Below are 6,000 nucleotides of genomic sequence, written 5' to 3'. Positions count from 1 at the left end.
TATATATATATATATATATATATATATTTATTTATTTATTTATTTTTTTTATTTTTTTTTAAAGGTTGCTTATATGGAATTGTACGAAGGGGCTAGTGGTTTGGATGGTTCTTTGTTGATGTCATGAATTTTGATGAAGTTTGAGAGATGCTTTTGAGCTTTATATATGTTTTTTGTTCATGTATGTAAAATTAAAAAAATAAAAAAATTTAAATGTCATATTTTTGAAATGAAATAATATTATTGAATTTTTTTTTTAATATATGTTTTAGTTACTTGATGGGGGCACAATTTTAAAATCTCACACAGGGCATCCAAAATCTCAATGTCGGTTCTAGCTACGGGATCTACAAGTCAAGATACGTCAAACCTCAGCATTCAAGAAAACCCAGAATCTCTAGACTTCTTAATTCAAGACTGTGGACAATCTTTCTTCCAGTGTCTTTTCTGGCTACAATGGAAACACTTACCTTTTATCCTTCCATCAGCTCCAGTCTATTTAATTGATTTTTTTTATTTTTTATTTTTGTGACTTTTGTGCTCAATTGGCACCATGATTCAACTTAAGTCTCTAATAGGGCAAAGGTCATGCGTTTGAATTTAGGAAGACGTGAAAAAAATATTTTTTTAATGATGGTATAACAATGAATAGTGGTGAGGCTCACGATGGTGGTGCAACACCAAATGCTATAAGTGGTCGTGGTCATGATCGCAACGATGAAGATATGTGGTAAAAATATTTATAGCATAATTCAACAAAATGTAACACACCGCGTTACAAAATTTATTGTCGAAAAATTAAAATTAAAATAGTATTTAGAGAATAAAAAAGACTTAAAAGTATGTTTGGAATCGATGAACCTTTTTAATGCATTTTTAAATTGTTCCCTGAAAAATAACTTGCCGAAGGGAACATGAAGGAGGAAAAAATTGTGAGGATAAAAATACACACTTTCCATGACTCAGGAAAGGTACGAGTGAAGCAAGAAAATTTAAATTACTTTAGAAGACACCAAATCAATATTAGCAGCCAATTGCGTTTGGTGATTGTGCTATCAAAGTTCCTGCACGTTTTCATCGTTAAGTAATAAAATCAATTAAGAGGTTACTTGGATACTTCTCAGAGAGTGACAAACCCAATTACGGACCGAATACAGACAAATATAAGGACAACATTCGTTCCATTGCACTGTAAGAATACAGGTTGATTCCGACACTTTTCAAGCAAATCCTCTTGTATTTCTTCGATCCAAGATTACTTGAGAAATGCGTTTGGTTATGTTCATGAAGACAAAGATCAAGATTTAGACTGGTTAGAGCTATGCGATGGACAATCATTGGCACACTCTAAATTTACTATTGATTTTGAATCTAACCTTGAGCATTAAGCCCACCAATTATTATATATAATGACTTTGACAAGGTCATATGAAATTTAATTGTTGAAAAATACATAACTACAATGGTTTCAAAATATACCTTAAAAAATAAGAAACTTGTGAAAAAGTTTCAAAAATTAGATGGTCAAATAAAATTTTTTGTAATTTATTAATTAATTAAACAAATCAAGGTCACAATAACACTCAAATTTTGATCACAATCACATATTAATCACAAATTACTTGAGTTCATAGCCACAAAGACTAAGGGTGGCAAACGATCCGAGTGGCTCGTCGACTCTACTGTTTAGCTTGTGGGCTACTTGGATGAGCACTAGCCGAGCAGGCATGCTCGCCTCGTGGGTAAGCAACTCGTATGCTCGCCAATGAGCAGGCTCGACGAGCCACGAACTTCGCCATTTAAAGTGATTGTTTTGATCATTGTAGATAGTTCAGTGACCATTGCTGTCAACAGTCATTGAAGTATTAAAAGTAGTCGTTTGGCCCTTTTAATTTTTTCCTTTTTTTTTTAATTCTATAAATACGCCAACCCATTTCACAATTTTCACACACCAACTACAATTCTTACTAATTTTCACGTGTTACAACCTACTAGATTCTACCTTCAATTTCAATATCACTACAAATTTACAATTTTACTTTCATCCATGCTATTTATTTATTAAGTTACTATAAAATTACAATACATATTCTTTACATAATATTTTATACACCAATTCATTACTATTTTCATTCTTACAATTATCAAAAATTTCTACGTATTCATTCGTCATTTCATTAATCAATCTGCATTTAAGTTCTTATATTATCAATTTATCACAAATGAATCCACAATCATTTGTTGAGAACTTGTTCGGTATCGAAAGCAAATCATCTATCAATTTCACAATAAATTTGCCGATCTCAACGATGTGCACATTCCGGAAAATATTTCAGATTTGGATGCTCACTAAAATAGTAATCCGATTGATTTTGATGACATTGATATTTCTAAAACGGAACAAGCGAGGCTAGATATTCTCAATGCAAGAGGAAGCTAAAGGGAAAAAATCGACAAATTGTTGGGATCATTTTAAATTTATTTCAACGGGTAGTATGGTCGATAGAGTCGCAGAGTGTAAAACAGTATGTAAATACTGTCAAACACGATTGGTATGGTAGTACCACCCACTTCAACCTCACTACAATAAATGTGCGACCAAAGATGGGCTTGTTGGTGACACTCAAATGTAACTGCAATTTGGTAGTCCAATCGTCGATTTTGCATCTACTACACTGAGCATTTGGATTAAAAGAAAGCTCGAACAAAAATGGCAAAGTTCATTGTCGATGCTGAGTTGCGTCTAGCAATAGCAAACAACCAACATTTCGTCTTCTACATGAAAGAACATCTTCAATTGAGGTATGTTGGGTAAAGTAGAAACACTCTTTGTTTTGATACAATAGAATATTTTATTAATACAAAGAAACAATTAATTATTGATTTGCAAAAATATAATAGTGTTGTATCTTTAAATTCTAATTTATGGAAAATGATTAATAAAAGAGGTTATATAGTTGCAAATTTACACTATATAAATCCACTTTGTGTATGTATAAAAAATTAATGCTTTTAGAATAATTGAGTTCATACACAATGTTAACAATATATATATTATAAGCATTACAAGAGTAAAATTCGTTCTTTTATATTTAACAACACTAGTGTTAATAAACTAATTGTTGATAAGTTGTGTAGGGGACTATGACCTAATTTCGGTGATCATTTATTTAATATTCGTTTTGTATGTCATAATTTTAATTTAATTGTGCAAGATAGTTTGGAACATATTAGAATGTAATTCAAAGAATTAAGGATGTACTAATATGTATCGCGATTTAACCTAGTAGAAAACGAGCCCTCGAGGAATTTTATGCTGAATTTGAAGTGAGACGGATACGAGAACATTTGTTAGTGATTTAGAACATAGATGGAATTTGACTTACTCATTATTGAGATAATTGCAAAAAATATGAACAGTTAATAATTGAATTTTATAACAATATGCATATTAGAGACGATGATGACCTATTTTAAATGAATCTTATTGTATGTTAGTTTTTAAAATTTATGAAAAAAATGACAACCTTTTATAACTCTACAAATCTTTTATCTGGAGTTTACTCATCGTTTGATTTCGAGATCGTGAGCAAATAATATAGTAGTGCTTAGAGTCGAACCTACAAGGATTATGTGTTTGATCGAGTTATAGCAATTAATATCCTTAATTGCATAGCAATATAGAGTTGTAGAAAATCAAAGTCTAATTTATCAACTACGATGAAAGTAAAGCAAAGTTTTTATCATATTCATGAGATGTATTGCTAAGATGTAGAATCCCTTTGCTAATCCATTTTTAGCACAACAATTTAAGATGATAGTGTGTAGCTATTCTTGTTAGTCAATGTTCCTAATTCAATTGAAAATCTCTCTCGATAGTCATCAAATCTATTTCCCTCATGTGACTTTCATATATCTCGATGAAAGATACGAACATGATAAATACATGAAATGATCTAGAACACCTATAAAAATCATGTAAAGCATAAATGCATATCTCTATCATCTATTGAACATTACAATATTTATTATTTTTAGCTGAAAACTTACTATGTCTCCAAATCATCTCAATTAGTAGCTAATTAATTGAGAAGTCGGTGAAAACAATAATAAACATCCAAGAAAATAAACATATTATATATCAAAATAATTAATTAATTACAAAAATCTCATAACAAGTATTCATCTCATCCTAGCAATATTAACATCTAGCCAAGTATAACGAAATTAATATTCTAAAGTTAATAAATATCACCTGGATTTTAAATAATTTGTGAAAAATCTAGAATTCTTGAATGAATTCGATGAAATCTTGATATCTCTTGAAATTTCCTTCCAATCTTTGTGCAATCTTCTTGGTATGAATTATGTTCAATAGTTTTCTTGCAATTCCTTAGTTGAAATCTCTCACAAAGATGAAATTTCTTCTCTTCTCCAATACATTTTTCTCAAGTTTGTGAGTTGTTTGTTGCATAGAAAAGACTCTCCATGCATATGGAATGTTCTGATATTTATATGGCTCGTATCTAGGTCAAAGATGTCGCCCAAAACTTTACCAAGTTAGTTTTAATCGTATAAGGAAACCTGATATTCAACTAAAATCTTGTACTATGTGGTTACATTTCGATGCTATCGCATAGTTCACTTGTTGAACTTCAAGTTTGTCTCTGCATAATAGGATGCAACTGCATAGGATTTTGAACTATGCGACTGCATAATTCAATTTTCTTTCTGTCAAATAGCTTTCAGTAATTTGGTTATATATCTATCTCGATATTCGATTAAAGTGATTCAAAGTGCTTGGAAAGCTAACTTAAAGGCCTACAATTTTCATTGAAATAGAAATTTTCCAATTCGAACGTTTGCTATAGCAAAATTGGGTTTCAAACAAAGACTAAAAATATAAAGCATAACTTTTTCCTCTGAAAGGTAATATGTGATAATGCTTTGACTATATTTTATCCATTTGACTTCTTTCCTCATCCAATTGACCCCTAACACTCTCGAATCTTCATTGTAAGGTATGACACAACTTTTCATTATTTGCACTTTAGTCCTCAAGCTTTGATTTTGCTTCATTTAAGCTATTTTTCGTTGTAATCTTGTTCATTTATCTTCTCACCGTATAACTTTCCTTGGCATCTTCAATCTTCATTTCATCGTCGGTCTCATCTATGAATTATTTGCAACTTGGTTTCCATATTTTGAATTTCACTATTTTCTCTGGATTTTTCTTTTGTTTCTTTCAATTTCTTGTTCAACTGTTGAACTTTACCTATTTAACATCGCTATTTTAGGATATATTTTGTCAAAAAAAAAAAAACTATTAAACATTGCTATTTTAGGCTTCGAATAAGCGTATGAAATACACTTATCATGTATTATCTTACTAGTTGCATGGTGCTTGAACGTCTTTATATTATTGCAGTGGCTTTTAATAAAACAAAAATGACCCGAATTTAGTGAAATTATATTTTCTATGGAATTAAAATTTAGAAAATATTAGTAAAACTTGCATATGTTATTTCCTTTGTTATGTATCATAGACCCCCCGATGCAATTTATCAAGTGCTAAATACGTAATTGATCAAATTTCAAAAGCTTTAACTTTTAACATACCTATTAATTATTGAAATTTAGAACAAATTTTATACGAAATGTATGAGTTTCATGCATAATGAATGGGTGCAAATATTAGTCGAACACCATGTGCACCTACTTCTCTCATTAATATTGAAGAATACTAAGTTGAAATATGGAATTTATTTGAAGGCATTACGTGTAAAGATATGATGAAACAGGTTCTTCTAGTATGATCTATCACATATAATTAGACATCAAATGCCAGTTCATATCCCGTGCCTACTAAATTAATTGATTGCTTTAATCATCATATGCATAGTTATGCATCAACTAGAAAAAGTTTAAAAGAACTAATTGACTTCTAGCGGTAGTATGAACGACGATGGCCAGTGGTATCCACGATTGCAAAAGATCTAC

This window comes from Olea europaea, chromosome 15 (genome assembly GCF_002742605.1).
Source record: "Olea europaea var. sylvestris chromosome 15, O_europaea_v1, whole genome shotgun sequence".
NCBI classification, from domain to species: domain Eukaryota; kingdom Viridiplantae; phylum Streptophyta; class Magnoliopsida; order Lamiales; family Oleaceae; genus Olea; species Olea europaea.
Note: the sequence above shows the minus strand (reverse complement) of the source record.